Source organism: Lepidochelys kempii, chromosome 8, assembly GCF_965140265.1.
Source record: "Lepidochelys kempii isolate rLepKem1 chromosome 8, rLepKem1.hap2, whole genome shotgun sequence".
NCBI classification, from domain to species: Eukaryota; Metazoa; Chordata; order Testudines; family Cheloniidae; genus Lepidochelys; species Lepidochelys kempii.
The window spans coordinates 52,528,091-52,550,199 of NC_133263.1; the positions used below are offsets into that span (position 1 = coordinate 52,528,091).

Sequence of the window (22,109 nt, forward strand, 5' to 3'; positions counted from 1 at the left end):
GTCTTACTTAATTAAGGTCTGTAAAGTGTTTGGAGATCTCTGTATGAAAGGTGCTGGATGAGTGCCAACTGTCATTTTTGCCATATGTAGTGTATTTTTATGAACAAACAGATTTTTTTTTTTTTTGTCTCATGGGAATTCCTATCTCCAAATTGCAGAAGCAATACAGCGCACAGTGAAAGACTGATTTTTAAAACACCTTCCTTCTTTGCATTCATCTTCCCTCTCCACTGCTTGCAGGACTCTTGTGAGGCTGGCCAGGACAAGACGTTTTCTAGGGATCTGCCATGTCAGCGGGAACTCGTTTATTGGGCCTACACTATTCATTCCTCTTCCTGATCATTGTACTGCCCGAGGCGCTAGTGTTAGACCCTGGATAGACATAGAACGGAAAAACAACCCTGACTCCAACGGGCTTACAATCAGAGTTCCACCCCCACTCAAATCAGTGGGATTTTTGCCATTTCCCAGTTGAAAGAAGGTTCGCCCCCGTGATTAGAAATTGGGTCACTTTGCCATGGCCAAGTGTGACAAGTTAGCTGAGATGCCACCTTTCAGTACCGAGTCCTCAGATCTGCTGTTTCCAAAAGGTTTTTACTTCTAGCTAGTTCCAATCTGAGTTTTGAAAATTGGGGCGGGGGAGGTAGGGGAGAGGGAAAATAAAAAGAAGAAAAGCGCCAGCCTTTTGTAGAGCAATCATAATGTGAAAGCTCTCAAGGGCTAAACAGAAACCCAAACCAATTACAGAACCTTTCCCGGGGCTCGGAAGAAACAGGATTCACAGAACAAGCTGGCAGCATTGCAGAAAATAGAACTGCTGGACTAGAGAGCCCCAACTGGATGATGGGTGACCTTGATCATATGCCAGTCAGTTACCATCAGATGTGGGACCAACAGCCTTGTGGGTTTTCAACTTCCCTTTTCTTCCTGTCTTCTGACTGAGGTCACCAAGTAAAGCCAGGATCCGTCCAGTGAATGGTGGGGATGGGGCAGGGCCAAGTTTCAAGAGCTGCATTCGTGTTTTCACAGTGACGCTTTCTCTTGCTCTATTTGAGCTCCTGAGCTGATAGGGGCTGATTAGACCTGAGGGGCTGTTGAATTTCTTTGTGCCTTTCAAATAAAGGCCAGATGGAGCGAGAAGTAGCAGTGAGCTGACACACAGCTCATGAAAATAGCATGCCTCCATTGGAGTCAATGGAGTCTCACTGATTTATAACCACTGGGAGTCTAGCTGTAAGTCTTCAGAATTCCCTGATCTGTTTTATTGCTTATTGCCTAGATCTTCCCTTCTGGTTCTTGTTTATTGTTATATTTGATTCCCCCTGACTCGCTGGAACATGCATGTATGCACCATAGCATGGTGCTTTACAGAGCAAATAAAGAGCCTGACTCTGATTTTGCTGACACTGGTGTAGGGGCTGGATCCTGCACACACCAAAGTCCCATTGACTCCAGTGGTACCGGATCAGGCTTTAAATGACATTCCATTGAAGTGGTGTAAGGGGGATCAGAATCAGGTCCCTGGTTATCTGTGACATGACTCAATGCAGGGTGATAAGGAAAGGGGGGCTCACCCAAAATTAAATGATCATTAATATTATAGTAACTGCTAGGAGCTGGGATCAGGGCCCCCTTGTGCTAGATATGGAACAAACTCTTCTAAACACACAGCCTCTGCTCTGTGTAGCTTATGGTGTGGCTTGAGTTTTGCAAAGTGTGCGTTAGTTAGGTTGGTAGCTTTTTGGGGAAGGGCTGTCTCTTTTATTCTGTGTTTGTACAGTACCTTGCACTATGGGGACCTTGACTACAGCTCCTTGATGTTATGGTAATACAAATAATCATCCTCAGGTTAGACCAGTTTGTAAATATTTTGTTGTATTTATTTAGATGTTAGTCTGGTGTTGGAGAGTAGCTCATCATGTTCTACACTCTACGTGTTTCTGCACTGTGTACATTCGCTACTACATCTCCAGAGAGTTACCTAAACTAGCAGGGACAAAATGGGTCACATTTTTGAAACAAAAAAAGAGACCTTCTGAAAGCTGGGCAATGAAAATGGCATAGGGGGTTTTATGAAAAGTGGTGTTGGAGCAGCTATGGACTGGAGCCTTTTAACCCATTAGTCACCAGGCGCCAGGATTCTGATGAGCTGCCTTCTCTTATGAGCTTTCTAAACTGTTCTGTAACTTTACACTCCTAGCCCCTCCCACAGGAGCAAATGTATGTGGGTGGGTGGGTGCGGGGGGAAGCTGAGGTCCAGGAATTCCTGGCTGGTTTCTCCTGCCCTTTGACCATATGGCTTTACACTTACCTCCTTCCCAGGAGCCATTCCTGGGGGGAAGGGTTCACTTAGTGGAGGGGGAACCTGAATGAGTTCACACTGATGGGAGTGGCGGTGGGCAGAAGCATGTCTGATGCCACTGGCAGTGGCCACACCCCAGGCCTGCCCTTTTCCATGTCCACCTGGATAGACTGATGCTGGCAAAGAGCCCAGGGAGGAGCTTCGGTGATGGTGTGGAAGGAGAGGCCATGCCACGGAAGTGGCACTTTGTTGTTCCCCACTAGCTTTTTGTCCCTCTGCCTGCAGAAGAAAGGAGAGCCTTGTGGTCTAGGCATTGGCCGAAGATTCAGTCGTGATTAAGGTTCAATTCCTAGCTCTGCCAAGGCTTCCCTTTATGATCTTGGGCAAGTCACAGTCACTTTGGGCATAGCTACACTGCAGCTGGGACTCAGCCTGGCCCAGTGGACAGACTGGTGCTAACTGAGCTCAGACTAGCCTGTTAAAAATAGCAGGATGGAGGCAGCCTGGACTCTCATACCTACCCCCTGGGTCTGCGCTCGGGTGCCTATTCCATCTCTGCTGGAGCCGCAACGTCCACACCGCTCTCTTTAGAATGCTTACTCCAGCCCCATTAGTGTCTACCCAGGCTGGAAGTCTCACTCCTAGCTGCTGTGTAGACATACCCACAGTACCTCTGTTCCCCAGCTGTGAAATGGGGGCTAACCATACCCATACTGCCTCTGTCTGGCTTGTCTCTGTAGACTGTAAACTCTTCAGGGCAGGTACTGTGTATATGGACAGCACCTAGCACAGTGAGGTGCTGTTCCTAGTCAGACTCTCTAAGTGCTGCTGTCCTACAAATAATAAATATGATGGTGGGAGAGAGGGTGATTTGGGCTTTAAAGACAAGGACCACACTGCTGGCCCTTTAAGGAGAGCTTTGCTAGCCACGGGGGGGGCAGCACATCCTGTGCCGCTGACCCTGAGCAATTGAGGTTGGTATAAAGAGGAGACAATAGTTTTGAGCATCTTTCTGAGCAAGCACAGGCAAGAATCCCCCCTGGCAGAGGCAACACCTCCTCCGAGAATCTGTGCACTCCTCATCCCCCCACATCTCTGGAGAGCGTATTACACATTTGTATCTGTCACATCAGATCCTTCCGCACTACCGCTCTCTCAGCCAGCTCCAAGCTTTGGCTCCCTGCCCTGAATCCTCTCTTGGGACAGGCCATCACTTATTCATGCCTTTTCTTCTTCTCTGCCTTTTCCTTCTCTCCACCTCTCCTACCTTTAACTAACTCCCTGCCCTCTACCTGTCAATGCTGCGTACCGGAATAAAACCAGCAGCTCTCTCTGCTTGGAAGACAGAGGAGAGCATCAAATATTGACGAGACTCAGCGAGGCGGCATTGTGCTAGTTCAGAGGCGATGCTTGCGTGAGCTCAGTCGCTGGGGTCCCAGGTGCACTCCTTGCGCCGCGTTTTCAGATCTGCAAGTAATGCTGCACCATCCCCTTCCCTTCCTTTCACTCAGAGACCCGGCCTTTTGTTCCTCCGGTAGCAAAAGCTGCACAATCCTGATCAAGTCCAGAGATGGCCTGGACCAGTCTGGCTTGCTTCAGACTGGCAGTCTGAGCATCACCCTAGGCTACCAGCTACAGCCCCCGACTATCTGTCCCTATGTACCCTTTGGATGGCAGTTGTAGCACCAGTTGGCAGGTCTGGCATGGTCCTGGACCAGAAGTCATAGTGCTTGTCCTGGAAACCTCAGGCCACAAGCCCTGGATAAACACTGTGGCTTAAACTTTCAGCAGACAGCAGGGTCTGTGTGAGGGTTTGTCCACTGCCCTCCTGTGTTCAGCAGGGTCCTCAGCACAGCAACCCCTCAAACAGTCTCAGTTCCCCTTTCTCGCTCTCCGCACTCCTGCCTGTGTCTCCTCAGTTTCAGCTTTGGTGCTGCCCCTGCAGGGAAGAGTGGGGGCTCTGCCCTCAGAGTGGGGGGGGGCGCAATCCAGCTGACCTCCCCCCCCCGCGGAACAGTTACCCGGCCTATTCACAATGGGCTGGACATTGGACAAACCAATTGAGGAACGCTGTTTTTTTTCTGTAACGTCGTCCCGTGCCAGTGATTTCAGGGTCCACTTGTAACAACAGCAGTGACATTTTTCAGGTGGGGGGGTCACAATGTTCCCTTAAGGCCAGGCTGCTTGCATGACCTAGTGAGATCACGTGAACCAGAGGGACAGGAGAGATTGGGGAGATGGAAGGGAGCAAAGTGTAAAAAGATAATGAGATGGAGAGAAGAGGGAAGGATAGAGATGGACGAAGAGCTGGAGAGAGAGAGGTAGATACAAAGGGCAGGCAGGTGAGAGCTATGAAGACAGGGAGCCGTGCAGCTATAAAGATTAAGTTAAGCAGGGTAAGTGATAAATATCCTGCCAGACGCTGGACTCAGGATGTCTGGATGCCATCTGGCAGCTCTCTCTGCTCAGTGGGGGCTAAGTCAAATCTGCTGTCCAAGGAAAGTCTCCCAGCACCTTCCAGCGCAGGTACCCCAGTTCAGCATGAGCTTTGTGTTTACATAGATCAATGCAAAGTGTATTTAATTGAGGATGACAGGAGGGTGTGGAAGCAGGTTTCTAGCCATGCATGCCCTCTGTTTACATAGATTCCTCTCCCTGACAGCTGGAAGGAGGAGTAGCATCTATGGGAAGCCGGTGGCAGATGGGGCAGAGAGGTGGGGGAGGAGGCAGCTGGCAGGTGTTCGCTGTGTTCTGAAAGGCAGTGACAAAGGCCAGCCTGAGATATTCTCCAGTTTGAGTGTTGAGCAGTTGTAGCTGCTGGGCTCAGCAGAGGAGTTTTCCATAATTCTCAAATGCAACACAACATCAGCTTTGATGCCATCATCTTTCTCTTAATTATTGTTACCCATGCTCTGCCTTTCCTGGGTGTAACCTGCCTTCTTTAACTACTGCAGGCGGGAGCTATGGAGAGCTGAAGAAATAGCGGTGAAACAAAATGAATCCAGGAATATTGGTCCAAAGCTGTCAAAGGAGCACACACTTTTTGTGTTAGGTTTCCATGCACTTTTGAACAAGAGCTGTTTTACCAGCCTGAAGGCCATGGAAAGTCCATTTCAATTGTGTGTTCGCAAGTGTTAGTAAAAAACCCCAGACTTTCCTTTTACATGTTGCAAGTATTTGCACCTGATTGTTGTTGGCTCCTCCAATCCAGGAATAGAAAACCTTGCTTTGTTACTCTTCTAAGCAAACACAGCTTAAATAGCGAATATCCCCTGTTGAGTGATTATTATTTTGTATTACCTTAGTCGCAGAGGCCCCAGTTACACAATGAAATAGACAGTCCCTATCCCAAAAAGGTTTACCATCGAAGCATAACTGCAGTGAATCATTTGTAAGCAACCCAGAGTGTAAAGCATTTGCAGAAAAATACATAGGAAAATTATGAACAGACTATTTGAGGGTAGTGTGATCCGCGGAGGGGGATTCCGGGAGAAAAAAAGGAGACTGAATGTATTGAATAAATTATTCAATACAAATTATTCATTCAGCATGTCAGCGGTAGCATCACTTCTGTTTGTTTCACACCTGTGTCCTGCTAGTGCCAGCCAAGTCTTCTTTAACAAGAGCATCTGACTCCCTTAAGAGCATGTATCACCAGCCTGCCTTTTATTGAACTTTGGCACTTTAAGGGAGAGGAATTCTGGGAGATATAGTTTCCCAGGTGGGATGGCTGGGAAGAGTAGTCTCTAAACGGGTGACCAGGAGAGGGCCCATGTGACTGATAGGCTGTATATAAGCCCTGTTACTCCGCATGGGGAAGGAGTTGAGGTGGTGGAAGAGTCTAGAGAGGAGCTTTCTGATAAGAGATCTATTGAAGCATTGGGCCTGGAAAGGGAACAGTGGGAAAAAACCTGCCTGGGGGCCAGGGAGGGGCCAAGCAAGAAGTAAAGGTGGAAGGTAGTAGAGCAGTGTTAAGGGCTAGTGGTCCAGGGATGTTACTAGCCCTTGCTTGGGACCTGAGGCTGGGGGCTTCCATGGAGGGACGAAGGACTCTCCTCTTCACACTAGCTGTGTCAGGGTAAGGAGCTCTGGCCGGGTGAGGGCAGAAGGGCTCTTGATTGAAGCTGTGGAGAATGGATGATGATTAGTGAAGCTCATGGGGGTCAGATGCCTGAGAAGTTACACCACTGTGTCAATGGGGTAACGAGAAGGCTGTAGCCAGGAGATGGCAGAGGGACGGTGCACTCTGAGGAGGGCAGCCCTGTGCTGTTAAGCCTGAGAGAGGCTGGAGGATGACTGTCTGACTTGGACTCTGCTGATCCCTGGAAAGGGGAAGACCCCTTGAGAAGTTTGGTTGGAAGGCTGAACCCAAATAACCCACTCACAGTGGGAGACTGCATACCACCACCAGGCGGAGAGGAAACTGAGGCATGGACTTGTGATTTGATGCTGTAGAGGTAAGGACTCAATTACACCTTCTAGCATGAGTTTCCTTCTAAAAGTGGTGGCTGGGACTCCTCCTGCAGGAGCTCTCTGAAAGCCGCATCCTCCTGTTTCTACCATAGGATATCTCACAAACTCCACCAATGCCGGCTGGAGCTCTGGGGTTAGTAAGCTTTCTGTGTGTGCTAGCCAGGGCTGCTAGGGCGGTAGATTCCCTGTAGTGCTGCCTTGCCACGGTCAGACAGAGCGCAAGCACGAATCATCCCTATGCCAGGTGCTGGTGTGAAGTGTTAGCAGCTGCAGCCTGCAGGTAAGGCTCTCGTGGTTGTGAGCTTCTTCACAGCAGTGCCCTGTCTGCCTCTGGATGGGGAAGGGAAGTCATCCCTAGAAGGGGACTGGACCACGTGATTGAAAGAAAAACACCCACCTGCTAGCTGCTCTCGTATTCAGGCCCAGCCTGGTATGATGCAGCCAAAGCCCTTTCTGCTAACTTCTACCCTATCTGCAGCCAGTGTGCTCTGCCGTGCCAGGAGCCCACTGATATGTAACCCTAAGGCGCCCATCTGATCACAGCACTGGCCGTGGCAGCAGGACTTGGGCTGGGCAGATGCTGCCCCCTGTCTCTACACAGCAGCTCACCGAATACAGTGGTGCCTGCTTGTCACCGTACCTGAAAGGCTTGCATGTGAGATCTGCCTCATATGGACCCCTCCTTGTATTGCTCTGGCGTTCTCATGGTAGCAGGGTTACATAAAGCAGCCTCTTGGCAGCCAGCTCCACACCTGCTCCCAGGGTGTTCCATTAGCTCCTGCTGCTGTTGGTGCTTTCGTGGTGCTCCCTAGTCATCACAGCCCCAGATCGTGATGGGTGTCAGGTGCGCTCAGCCCAGCAGAAAACATGCCTCCTGGCGGAGAGGAAACCAGGTGTGGATAGCTGTGACTGGGAATCCGGTATCTTTCCCCTGACACTCTTTCAGTAGAACTTTACCTTGTAATAACTACACTGAAGGCCAGCGGGAGATGGCTGATATCTACAGGGAGGACTATAGATTGAATGGCCGGGATGTCTTACGACAATAACTTGGACAGCACCTAGCATGTTGTAAAATATGAGCAGGGGGAGGGGGGTTTGAGTCCCATCCCACTAGCCTCCTGCAGCACAAGTGGAGCCCAGCTGCCCGTGCTAGGATACGGGCTTAGTTATCAACACTTAAATTGACTGGCCTTCAGGGCCAATTATGCAAACAAGCATAGGCTGAACCAAATGTTAGGCTTCCAGAGGAATGAAAGGGAGGAGAATATGCCAAATGGTATAATACTGCTGTATAGATTGGCGGGCCACCGTAGTCTGGAATGCCATGCTCCGTTCTGGTCACCCCATCTCAAAGGATGTTGCGGATATAGGGGGGGTTCAGGAGACCGCAACTTAGACTGTAAGCTCCTTCAAGCAGCAACCATCCATTTGTTCTGTGTTTTCTGCAGTGTGAAACACAGTGGGGTTCTGGCCCGTGACTGGGGTTCTGGCCTGTGACCACAGTAAAATAACTCCTGGTGACTAGCACAGGACATGGTGAAACCCACATGAAAAGACACTGAGAAGAGCGGGATGGCTTATTTTAAAGAGGTGAATAAGAGGGGACGTGATTCACGTGTACAAAACAGCAAATGGGCTAGAGGGGAGAGATTAGGAACTGCTAGTGTCCTTGCCTTGTAACACAGAAGCAGGGGAACATTCAGTGAAATGGGAAGGTGGCAAAGTCAGAACTGACTAAAGAATTTTGTTTTTATACGCACATAAGTAGCCGGTGGAATGCCAGAGGGCTGCCACTGAGGCCGAGAGTTCCTGGGCCTTGAGCAGTTCCTGGGCCTGGCACAGTCCTGTCCTAGCAAGACCCCCTGAGATGCTGTACAGTAGCTGCTTGGAGCTGAAAGCTGGGATGTCCGTATAAAATAACAGACCACTGGGTTCTGTCACTTAAAGGGACAATTCAAGTTTAGTTCCCCTCCCCCTGCCCAGCTGCAGTTCCAGCTGTGGGGCTCACACTCACTACCTTGTTTGTACCTGACTTTTTGGAAGTATTTTTAAAAGGTGAATTATGACTCATGTCTCAACTGCTTTGTCTTCTGGCCAGAACACCAGGCTGGGATCTGGGGGACAGGCTGGGTGACTGAGTCAACACCCTGCTTTCTGCCTCAGTTTCCCCATCTGAAGATTAGAATGCTTTCCTCCTTATTTTTTAAATAAAGCACTTTGAGCTCTTCTGATGAAAAGAGCCATAGAAGAGCTACTAGGGATCACGAAGCTGCCATAGCAGGGGCCTTGGGCACTGGTGCACCTCAGTCTCTCCTGTTCTCTGCCTGTGGCACATAACAGTCTAGTTTCCTATGGGCTGTAATACTTCAGTCTCGTTTTGGTTGTTGGGTTTGCTGGGGGGAGGGAGGGCACTGCATGGTGTTGATGGTATCCAGGAGGTCAGACTAAGGGCAGAGGAAACCACCAGCTTTTCTAAATGCCATGACTCTTAGCTGACAGCCAGCAAGCCCATGTGGGCCTCTGCAGAATCTCATTTCTGTTTGCTGAGAGCAACGATCCATTCAGGGGGCGGGGGGACCACAACAATGGGGCAGCAAAGGATGGGCTGGACTCCTAAAGGGCCGAACTGACACATGAGATGGCTATCAGGGGAGGTCAGCTGTGTTTGGCTATAAAATCACGGTAGGGCCCTTTAACAATGACACAGCCTACTGCTCAAGCCTTCTGAGAAGGCCCAACGAGCCAGCTCTGCACTCTATTGTAAGCAAAAGAAGAGGGTAAGAGAGATGCAGTCACTTGCTCAGCTTGGCCTCCAGTAACCCTATGAGGGTGAGGAGAGGGAGCTGATTAGAAACATGTTGCAATTCTAGCAGGAGTAGCAGTGCCCTCAACTGGATGGACTCTGAACTCCTCCCCCATGTCATAGCCCCTGCTGACAGTTTAATGGAGATTCTCATTTAGCTCAAGCTGTAGGGGCCTGGGACTCTAGTGCAAGAGAATTGGAGCCCTATTCCCACTGTCATCCTGAAGTACTAGGTGGTGCAGTGCAGCACCATGGCAAATGCCAACCTGCTAGGGTGGCAACAGATTTGTCATGATGCATAGCACCTGCCTCAGTCTTTTAATAACCTTAATTACTATGGGAGGGATAGCCATTTTGTGACATAGGAACCGATGCAGAGCGACTAATGTCACTCACCCAAGATCAGTGAATCGGTCTGAGAGCTGTGATTTGTAATGCAGGAGTTCCTACTGCCCATTCACTTGCTCAGACCACTAGATCTCATCACATAGTCCTTGCTAATGATCTCCAGGAAGGTACTATACAGGCAAATAGTTGTTTGTTTTTTATGGGCTTTCTAGAATTGTGTTCCCCAGCACTCAGTAGCACTTTACAGGGCAGATTCCATTTTATCCATTGTTGAAATGCAGTCACTTCTGGGAGGGAACATGACTGCGCACAACAGCATTACCTAACACTTTGTGGCAGGAGGTGAATAGTAACTTGTTTGCTGTAGCAGGAGTTTAGTGCAGGTAGGCAGAATGCAAATGTATGAGTCCAGAATGCTGCAGGGTTTGTTGGACAAACTGTTATGAAGTGTTGGGATTTTTGAGGACCACAGTTTGCTAGTCCTTCAGCTTATATCTGATATGAAAGACATGACCTTCAGCAGCCCAATTGTCCTTGCCACCACCTTGGATCGGTACTAAGGCAGCTGCCTTAGCTCTCCCATCCAAGTACTGACCCAGCCCAACCCTGCTTAGCTTGTGAAATCCAAGGGGGCCACAGCACACAAAGGATGAATTATTTCAAACTTCACTTTCCTTAGAAAAGCCTATCTTGGCCTTGTTCATATCCTGCTGGAATATGAAAACAAAGTTTTGGTTTTTTTTCCATGCTGCTTCTGTGATTTTTTTTTTCTTTTTTCTTTTTCGTTTCCACTTTCTTTCTTCACACACAACTGTCACGTCAGCAGGTCTGCCCTGCCAAACACTTGGGTCCAGCTTCTGATCTCAGTCCCACTGGTAAAAAGTCAAGGGAATAATTCCAGTCAATAGAATCACTCTGGATCTGCACTTGTGTGAGCAGGATTTATGTTTCAAAATAGAGGGCCTTCTTTCTCATTATCTATGGTAGATTACAGCCGGTAGCAAGACTTCATTGCATGAGATCAGAGAGGACTGGAGTACTGATCTGGGATATGGTGTTGCTTAGGGGGCATGGTGTGGGCTTAGTAAGGAGATGATGGAAATGCACCAAGGATCTAACATGAGACTGGCTGGTATTGCACATTTTACCACAGATCACACTGAATTGTTCATAGGGGTTGGGCAAACTTTTGGGGGAGGTGGAGCTGACTATCCATTTCTAATCAGACATATTGGGCTGAATCGTGCTCTGGTACAGCAGCGCAATTCCGTTGATTTAGTGAGGAGGAGCTGTTCCATTATTTGCTGCTGTTGTGTCTCGAAGAAGTCACTGGGATCAACCTATCATTGATTTTTGGGTATTCTAATGGCCTTGCCTCCCCCAGTTTTTGCTAAGTGTCAAGTGGCCTTGCTCATATGACTAAAAGCATAGGGGAAATATTTTGCAGAGGGCTATTACAGTTGCTAACAAGCATGGGTGTTTTTTCTTTTTAATGTGTCCAGCCTAGTCTTGCGCAGACCACACCCCTGAGCACTCAATGTCTGTAGTAATGATTCTCCATACTGGGATGAGCAGGGCTGGGATACTATTTAGTGGTTTGATTCTGCAAGCAAGGTGCAGTGTTCTCAGTGACCATTACCTTCAGTGGGGCTTGAAGATGATTTTCTGCTTGCAGGGTCAAGCTCTAGGTGCACAGCTATGTATGCACAGTCCCACTGCTCAAGAACCAGGAGCTGCAGAAGGAACTAGCCTCTGACGGGTAGTGGAGGTCAGTGAGAGGATCAAAAAATTTTGAGGAGGGAAGTTCAAGTCCAGGGGGGCTGATGAATTTCCTCATGCTACAGTGCGTGGCTGGGAGGGAAAGGAGTGGCAATGAGAGCATGTGCTAAGAGCTGGAGGGGAGAGGATGCTTAGTGGGCCATGTCATCTTGTAAGCTGAGGATCACAGCTAGAACTTTGCCTTGAGTTCTGCTATCTTGACAAAAAACTGCAAGTGCTTCTGAACGAAGATTCTCCTTTATCCCAGCCTGCACCAAGCACATGCAGGAGCCTGATTCTCTGAACTATCTTCCATGAGCTCTAGCAAAACTTTAAGTATCTGATTGGCTGGGCTAATGCAAGCTTCCTGAAGTCTGGCAGCTGAGATTCTGGGCTGGAGGCCATCCTCTGTTCCCTGTCTCTTGGTCATGCTGCAAGAGCTTTGCAGGGAGGGGAGGAGGACAGGTGGAGTGGGGAGGACAAGCTGTGGAAGGGAATAAAGTGAAGCTGCGACACGCACCAATCAGCTTTATTGTGGAGTAGAGTTAGTGGATCAAATTGGAAGATAGAGATTCAGATCCTCAGTGGATGTAAATTGGGGGAATGTAAATGAAACCTGGCCCATGCTTCCTATTTTCTGTAGGCTGTCTTATGTTTAACCAGACTCAGTTAAACAATTGTGTAATGATTACAGCATGGAAGGAGTCTCATCTAGTGAGTGTTGTACAGTAGCAAGCTCCCAATACAGGCTCTGAGTCACTTTTGTATTATTCTGGTTTTTACCCCAGTATAAATCTATTGACTTCAGTAGTTACACTGGTGAAATCTGGAGTAACGCAACAGTATCTCGGACACCAAATATTCCTTATTTATTTGGATTTATGCCCCAGCAAAAAGGGGTGTCTAGACAAAGCTCTAGGCCCCCTTGAAACAATATCAAAATAAATAGCATCTTGTCCTCTCCCAACCAACCTTACTCAACCCCATCACAAAACATAAAATGATGGATGCTAGGCAAAATCAGCCAGAGATCAGTCAGACAGCTCTCAAAATATAATTAAGGAAAATACATGGAAATCCACTGCTTGCATATCTTGGAATAACTTGCCCCACATTCATCAAGATCTGCAATGTCTCTATAGACAACAGCAGAAATGAATTTAGCTGATTGTCCTAGAATGTCCGCTGACTTTATACATTTTAAATGTTGCTATAGTATGTTTTCTAAATGTCTTGCATATTACTGGGTCATGTGCACACACAGACTGAACTCCCAGTGTGCTGACCTCATCCCCAGAGGTCCACATGAGTGGCTCCGATTGCAGGATCGGGTCCCTTGATAGCAGAATGGCTTTCTGCACTCATGGTGGCTGGGGGGGAAATGACTGAGATGTACTAGCTGGACTGAGAAGCTTAGTTCAAAGACAACTATCCCAATTTTGTCTCTTCTAAATTAAGGGCTTTTTCTGGGTATTTCATCTTTAGTTTGGTCTTGTTTACAAGCAGGCTTGTAGGCTCCTCAGGTTACCCAAACGCAGTAACACCCAGTGCTCTCCTAGAACAAAAACCCCCTAGTTAACCAAAGAGATAGACATGGTATTGGAAACCTCAATGGTGTAAGATCCTTAAAATCTCTACGGAGAGCAAACTGTTGTCTTCAATAAAAAATCATGTTTTTTTGTGAACAAGTTTTTAGTTGCGTGCAAAGATTGATTCTGCGCGCCAAAAAAAAAGCCTTAAAATGCCAACTGGGTGTGTGTGTACAATAAAATAGCATTTCGGCAATATGAAAAGACAAAGCAATTTCTGGAAATGTATGACTAAAACTTGAAATGAAGCAATATTTTACTGGCATTGCTAGTGTGTGTGCACTGCATCCTTTCTAAAAACCTATTAAAATTGGCCTGAAACTGGTATGTCAGATCAGGGGCCAGGGCTTGCTAATTAATAGATCTTCAATTGGGAGGAACTGCAGCTACCACTGAGGAGAGAGAAATGGTGAAAAGGAAAGTAGAAGGGTTGCAGACCAAAAATAATTGAAACAGATTCGGCTTGGAAAACTGCAGGCTGATGGATCATGGGAAAATAATTGGAAACACATGCCCTCAGTGGGAGGGGTAAACCTGCCAATCTGTGATACTGAAAGAGATGATGGTCCAACTTTCAGAAGAGCTTGGAGATTCGATTTTCCAGTGCTCAGCACTCTGCAACTCCCATGTAACACTTAAGGCCAGGATTTCAAAGATCAGTTTCCAACATGCTGAGTGGCCTTGACAATTCTGGCTCTAGGGGTGGAAGTGAACAACAAATTGGGCATGAGTTTGCAGTGTGATATGGCAGCAATAAAGGTTGGTGGAATTTTTTTAAAGTAGCTTATTGCCACTTCCCTAGTTATTAATGCCTTTCTCTGCGATAGGGCAATTCTTCATTGGCAGGGAGGTGGACGGACTGACTGGCTCTGATTCCTTGGATTCATGTGGTCGTCTTTCATTTCTAGACACAGAAGACCAAATCCATAGAATTACCCCAGGAATGAGTTTGGCCCATATTGTCAAATGTGCATGAGGTCAAAAATGCAATGAGTGTGAGGGGTCTCTGCCTAGCCTGCAATGGATGTATTGCACAACTATTGCCATAGGCCAATTTAGCAGGGCGGGAATATTTGGTTGTAAAGCTTGCCAAGGCTTGTTGTGTGCGCCTAGCCAGTAGTATGGACTCCTTACTTTCATAAGCACTACATTCATCTTGGTCCAGCTCCTACTTACATGAGTATATTAACCCACCAAACTCCATGCTCCAACTCAGGCTAATGCTTTCTTAGCAGCTGGGTCAGCAGACCCAGTAACCCCACTGTAGTGTCAGCAGAGATGACCTTCTAAGCACCGCTGGATCAGCGAGATGCTGTCCGTATCCTGTTGTTTGCCTCTGTAATCTGTTTCAAAAAGGCAGCCCCAATGCTGGTTTCTCTCTCTTCTTCTCCCCTCCCCCCCCCCCCCCCCAATTAGGCCAGTTAGATGATTCTGGAAAGACAGTGACTGGGCTAATTTAGCAGGCAGACATTTCATTGAATTAGCAAATGCATCGGCGAGTGAGCCTGGAACTGTGGTACGTGTGCTGGGGTGGAGTTCACCAGTGCAGGAATGGAGGGGGTTGGGTGACGTAGACTTGAGCTTATCTAATATTCTTATTAGCGACAATCTGCAACAAAGGAAAATACGTGAGCTGAAAACAGACAACAGGCTCGACCTCTGCTGTCCCCAGTCTGGTTTAAGTCAATGGGAGGCTAGCCTGAATAAAGATGGGGGCTCTAGTCTATACTGAGGAATTGGAAAAATGACCTCTCATTGTTGCTCCTGAGAAGAAAGATGGCCTCATGGTTTGGTGCTGGACTGGGACTCAGAAGGTCTGGATTTAGTTTCTGGCAGTCCCACAGACTGCGCATGTGACCTTGGGGATGTCCTTTGGGGCCAGGATTTCCAGTGTTCAGAATCCAGCAGCTCCCACTGTGATACTTGGGGCAGATTTAGCTGATCTCACATGGGAATCTGGCCTTTTGCTTCTCTCCACCTTGGTTTTCCAAGTGGGGATCTGACATCCTTTATCTCTTTTGTTTGCAAGCTGTTGAGGGCAGGGGACTCTCTTGGTATGTGCATGTACAGTTCTTAGCACAATGGGGGCCTGATCTCCAGTTGGGGGGGCCCTCTAAAACACTATGTCAGTACTCATCAATTTCTAGTACCATCCCCACCTGCTCAGTTCCTTCAGCATCACTTCCTCCTTAAAATTTATGCCCAAACGCCACCCTCTTCCATGGCTTGCAACCGGCTGCTGTGGCCCACGTATTGCTGGTTAATGCCCCTTGCTCCTGACAGCTCTTATGCTGCCTTTGTGTGATGTTTCCTTTATTGTAACAGCTGCAGAGTGTGGCAGAGCTGTCTGAATAGTGCATTTCTCAAATTAAATGGGGGTGTAAGTAGTAATCACACTTGGCTTCAGCCAACTGGAATGACTTGCCAAGCCTGCCTAGGATTGTTGCCCAAAATTTGCAGGATTATTGCCCTCTGTTCGTGGGATGTTCATAATTTGGCTGGATTCAGCACCATGGGTACAGTGAGGAGCCATCACCGAATGGCTGTTCACCATCCTCTTTCCACTACTCCCTTCAGAGCAAAGGGGTTGGCAGGGCCCTGCTGGCGTAGGGCTGGTCTCACTTGTGAGCAAATCCCAGCTGTATCTAGGGCTGTGTGGATGATTTGACTAACCCAGCCTGTTCACAAAAGGCCTGGGCCTGGAACGGCTGGAGTCTGCAGGTCAGAAGCAAGATGCATTGAGAGCGCTGTTGGAGGGGAGGAGTTTGCACGCTAGCTATGGCGTTAACAGCACAGGACTGGACCTAGCTCCATGCCCAGAGGTGTGCTCACACAGCGACCAGCTCTTCTGGGGTCCCTGCTGACAGGCAGCCAGCAGAGAGCCGCTACACCCCTGGAGCACAGGGAGGGTCAGTGGGATGACTATTGGCATGCAGGGGTAGGGCCTAAGAAAGTGGTCCTCACCCACTCAACTCCCAAATCTTCCCATCCTCCAATGGGATTTTGGAACTCAGCCCAGGCCACTATTCATCTGCACACAGGACATTACAGTTCTGGCCCTGACCAGCTTTTGTATTGTCCTGCGACTCTCCTGGCCACTAAAGTCACTCTAAGAGCTTGATTACACTTGCAAGTTAGAGCACATTAAATCAGCCCCGGGTGCCCTAACTCCTGAGGTATCCACACTGGCAAAGCACTTAGAACGCCTGAACTCTGCAGCTGGAGCGCTCCTGGTAATCCACCTCCACAAGAAGCATAAAGCTTGCTGCGCCCCAGCTGAAACACCTGGGTGTCAGTGTGGACAACGTGTTGCATTACTGCGCTGTGATTGGCCTTCGGAAATGTCCCACAATCCCCTGAAGTCAAGTGGCCATTCTTGTCATTGTTTTGAACTCGGCCCCAGGCATGCGGATATCCCCTTTCGGAGCTCTGTTTCTGACAGCCGGCATGCTTATCTGCTCTGGGACAAAGCAAACCATTACTGTGGAATGCTGGCGCTGTGTGTGTGTGTTAGAGAGGGCGGGGGGGTCTGTTGCTGTCTGAGCTTACAAGACAGCATGCTGACACACTCTCCCCCACATATACACAACACACTCCCTGTCACACTCCACCTCTTCTTCCCTCCCCCCACCCCATTTGAAAAGCTTTCTTCAGCCACTTGAACACTGGGATAGCTACCACAATGCACCGCTCTTTGTGGCATTGCAGGAGCTGCTAATGTGGCCACGCCACTGTGCTTGCAGCTGACAGTGTAAACGCACTGCAGTGTTTTCCGTGCTGCGGTCTCCGAAGGCTGGTTTAACTCCCAGCGCTCTACATCTGCAAGTGTAGCCAAGCCCTTAGACTTCTTCAAGGGATGGAAACCTGTAGGGCAAGTGCCACGATGGCCCATCTCGTCCACTAAGGAGACAGAATTGCAGCCCGGGACTTCCGAGGCAGGTGCCCCAGGTCTGAAAAGGTCACTCCATTGACATCGGAGCAGCGCACTGGCTTTGCTCAGAGAGGGGCATGGAAAGCCTCGACTAGAAGAACAGGGAGGGGCGGCAGCAGCAGCAGGTGGGTCCCTGGCCTGGCTGCAGGTGAGGGGGCCAGGCGGGTCCCTGGCCTGGCCTGGCCTCCCATCCCCAGCTCATGCATGGTGCTGCTGGACTCTGGTCCCACATGGTTTGGCCTAGTCCTTTTGAGGTGGCTGCCATGAGAGTAGATTAGGCTCTGAGAGAGTAAGGTAGAGGGGAAAGCTAGTGAGCTGTGATGGAATGAGTCCATGGGTGGGGTGGAACTGGGTTGTGAATGAATGGGCAAGGGGGGGAAATGCAGGAGGGAATCTGCGAAGGATAAATACCAACAATGTGGAAACCCAGTGCACAGAGTGATCATTAGTTCAGAATGCAGGCTCCAGGACAGCTGGAGACAAGGAGGGGAAGGATGCCTCCAAAAAATGCTCTGGCACACATCCTGTTGGCACCACATCGCTGCAATTGCTTTGGTCCCAATCCTGCAATGAACTCTGCAAGGGCAGACCCCTGTGCTGGCATGGAGCCTTACTGACTTCTACGGGGCACTGTCTGGGTGGGGAGATCTGCTTGCACAGAGCCCATTACTGTGGAATGCATTGCAGGGTCAGGCCTTTGCGTGTATGTTGCTTCCTTCCCCCACCCTCCATCTGTCTTGTCAATGGATCTCAACCTTTTCCATACCGTGCCTCCTAGCTGTCTCTGGAAACAAATTTCAGGACTCTCCCGCCCCGCCTCTCTCAATGACTCAGACAAAGGGTGGCCACAGCCCACCCCACCCCAAAACATGCTCACAGCCCCATGTTAAGAACAGGGCTGGATTAACCTTTTGTGGGCCTGGCCCCAAACATATTTGTGGGCCCCTGTGGGGGCAAAGGAGCATGATGCGGGGAGGTCGGTCTTCAGAGCAAGGAGCCAGCCAGGGGCAATGGGGCATAGCACGGTGGGGCTGGCCCCGCTCCACCCAGCCCAGTGCAAGGGCACTGTATACAAACCAGCAGTTGCCAGACACACACTGGCCAGCCCAGCCCTGTGCTGCCAGTGTGCCCCTTCCCCTCGGGGGTGGGCCCATGCCGTGCCACACAGCCCCCAACTCACTATGCCCAGCGTCTCCCAGAACTGCTATGCCGGCAGCCCCCCCCACAGACCCTGCACCACAAATGCACAGCGGCCTGCACACCACCACCCCTGCCCAGCACCCCCGCCCCCACAGCCGCACCACTACTTCCCAATGCACTTCCCCACAGCCCACCACCACAACTACACAGAACCCCACTCAGACCCCCCACTGGCCAGCAGCCCCTCACACACCTCCCAGAGACCCACTCCCTCACACCCTGCCCCCTGGCCACACTCACCGGCCCAGCTGGAAGGTGACGGTGTCTACCAGGCTGAGCTGGCAGCGCGGCCAGGGCTGGTGCAGTCCCCAGGGTGGGGAATCACTCCAGCCTCTCAGGAGTGGCACAATTAGCTAGGTCAGGGCCTGCCCCCGCCCTGGACAGGCTCCCTCAGGACCCACTTGCCTGGAGATACGATGACGATACGTCCCCGTTTGGCCAGGACAGTTCCCTTTTTAAGTTCTGTCCTGACCATCCTGACACTTTTGACAAAAACAGGCATTTATCCCATTTGCTCTTGCCAGCTGATCAGTTGGCAAGAGCAAATGAACAAATGCCCATTTACCAAAAAAGTCCGGTGCGCCCCCTAGCGGGACATGGCAGAACGTGTGTGTGTGGGGGGGGGTGTGATGTAAGGTGTCAGGCAGCCGGGCTTGGGGGATCAGCCCCAGCCGCAGGTAGAATAGAGCTTGGGGCAGGGGTTGGGGCGAGCCCCAGCCCCTGGCAGTGCTGCAGGGAGCTGAGGTGAGGGAGGGATCAGCCCCTGTCCTGGCAACAGCATGCGGAGCTCGGGGAGTGGGGGGTCAGCCCCTGGCTGCAGCGTGGGGAGCTGTGGGGGAGGGTCAGCCCCAGTGGCGGATTTAGAGGGTCGTGGAGGTGCTCCCAGCCCCCTGCCCTGAGAGTGGGCTGAGCTGGGGCCCCTTTGGAGCCTTGAACTGTGATCAAACGCTGCAATTGCAGTATAGACAGACCCAGGGACTGCAAGGTATTTGGAGCAGGGATGTGTGTCTGCAAAGCACCCTGCACATGTTAGGCAATGCAAGATAAGCACGCCTAGCAGGAAAGATTCTGGAACAAGAGGGCTAGCTGCTGCATTGCTGGAGGATGTGATAGGCAGAATAGCATAGAGGCTGCTAGTCCACATCTTACTGATTTGCTGGGTAAACAGGAGAACAGAGTCTTTTGTCCATAAACCAAGCACATACGGATGAGAACACACAGGGAGCAGAGGTGGGCAGGGCAAGAGGCCACGGTTTGGTAGTTCTTTTCCAACCTGAGCCACACTGGCTCACAATGAGTTGAGCACTAGCTTGTCTCTAGCCTGCTAAGCCTTCAAGGAACAATGCTTAGTCGATATTAACACCAGGGCTGGGTTTTTGTCCCAGCTGAAGAGGGAAGGTGATGGTCCTGTGGCTAATGCACAGGCCTGGGGACTGGGTGAGCTTGACTTTCTTCCTGGCTTCACTCCAGGTTCGCTGTGTGACCCTGGGCAAGTCCTAGCCTTTGTGTGTCCACATCCCCATCCGTAAAATGGGGATAATGCATCTCACTCACCTTACAGGGGTGTTGCAAGATCAAATGCTTTAATAGCTGCAAAGCATGTTGAGGCCCGGATGAGAGGTGCTGCATAAATGCAAACATCACCCTCATCTGATTGAAATGGGTCCGGCCTTCACCACATTCTTGATCTCTAACACTTGGGAGGGTTTTGTGGATGGGTGAGTAGACGGTAACAGCAGAAAAAGCTGCAGCAAAGGCTTGCCACGTGGGAGGCTGATGGGGCCTGATTCACCGTTACCGAATAGGAATGCAAAGTGGAGGTAAAATGCTATTGCTGGTGTAAATGGCTGAACAAGGTGCAGGTGATGGGGAATTGAGCCCAAAGAGTGGGCACTCATTATTCAGTTGCTTTGGCCTTTTGGTTTAGATCAAGCATCGATGCCACTTACAATCTGATGTGTGATTTGTCAGGGGACGGTGGGGCTGCCTCCTGCTCTGATGAGGGGATCGAGTTGGTGCCTTTCTCATCTTTAGGATATCCCTGTGAGGACGCCGAAAAGCAGACTGGTGGACGCTCAGTGAACACCACTAACCTAACAGAATACAAACACAGGCAACAGGGTGGCTGATGGATACAGTTCATATTCCTGTTCCCATAGGATCCTGAAATTGGTGCATGGGTGGTTTACATGTTGCACTAGGGCATAGTCAATTGCTGGAGGACACTAGACTGTTAGTGGCATAACATGGGTGTCAGGAAAGTGATCTCATCTCTTACGCACACCGCCAGTACAGCAGATCCACCCCTTTTACGCAGGCACATGCAATGATACTTTCTTGCCACGTTAGTAAAACTAGCCGGGAGACTATACAGGGTTATATGGGATGGTGAAAGTACTTTGTTCCATTTTTACCATCCACTGAGAATTCCTATGGGGTGGAAGATCTGCATATTAATTAATAAGGGATCAAAGATACTGATTAAAGCAGTGCTCTATTGATCATAGGCTGGTCTTTGACTAATATTATAAAATGGATTTTTCAACATTTAGTTTGCTGAAGGGAAGTGGAATATGCATAGGCACTGGTATTGTAGCCATGGCTAGTATCTAGCCCTCTCAAATAAAGACAATTTACATTTATGCCGGGTGGCGCTTTAAATCCAAGGAACCCATGCTGAGCTCTAGGTAATCTAACTCTGTATATTCAAACCCAAATGGAAATGCCCTGATGCAGCCATACCAAACAAACAACCTCTGAAATGTATTGCTGTAAGATGCTTCTTTCCCCACCCCAAACCACTGTGATTTGTTTTATGTTTCCTTTAGCACCAACTCATGCTTATTGTTAATCCCGGGTGTTAGTGGGACTGTTGGTGAGAATATGGATTGCTCCCAGGTAGAAGGGTAGCGGGATTGGGTCCATTGCCAGTGCGCATTCTGAGGCAGGGGTTGTGTCTTCTATTAGTTTGCTAAGCGCTGGGTGGTATATGTAATATACTTTGTAAATATTAATGACTTGGCTTCATGACACTCATTAGATGGGTAAATATTACTATTCTCATTTTATGAATGGGAAAATTGAGGAACCAGAGAGGTTGCCTAGGGTTACACAGGACTTTTCTATAGCGCTGTGGATAGATTGCAGCTCCCCCTGTCACTGATCCACACTAGTCACAAGGCTCTCTTTCCATAATAGCAAAAATAGACTTTGTGTGTAGAGGAAAGTTGGGGTTATTAAAATAGCCTGGTTGTTACAAATTGAAGGACCAGATTTGGATCTCAGTTTCACATGGGTGTAACTGAGATCAAAAGCGGATCTGCGGTGATTTACATTTTTACTATGACTTTTTCTTCCAAATTTTGCTCTTAGCATTGCGCCTCTGGCTAGGTATCAGGCAAGAGGGACCAATGAACTTTTCTGTTAAAGCATCTCTTTTATGGTCAGAACTGCTTGTGGTTAACACAGATAGTGGTGGTCTTGTTTGAAATGAAAATGGAGGGGAAAACCAAGTTTTATGTTTGTTGCAAAATGAGATCTGACTATAAATGTTGTTGGCAATATGGGCTTGATACAAAGCCCATCAATGGACAGACTCATGTGAACTTCAGTGAGCTCTAGCTCAAGCCCCCAGCCCCAATTAAAAAGTCCATTTCTATTCAGCAAACCCCTTCGAACAGGTGCCGAACTTTCATTGACTTC

General features: G+C 49.3%; 1 protein-coding gene across 3 annotated transcripts in view; it reads left to right on the forward strand.

Annotated features, from left to right (window-relative positions):
* Positions 1-22,109, forward strand: part of LOC140915918 (protein FAM163A-like) — a 74,598-nt gene that overhangs the window by 21,425 nt on the left and 31,064 nt on the right. Inside the window, exon 1 of one of the 3 annotated variants that reach the window (XM_073356549.1) lies at positions 6,673-6,759. The exons of the other annotated variants lie outside the window; for them this stretch is intronic. The gene's annotated coding sequence lies outside the window, so the exon portion shown is untranslated. Of the gene's footprint in view, positions 1-6,672; positions 6,760-22,109 lie in introns of those variants that run through there. 3 annotated transcript variants of the gene reach the window in all.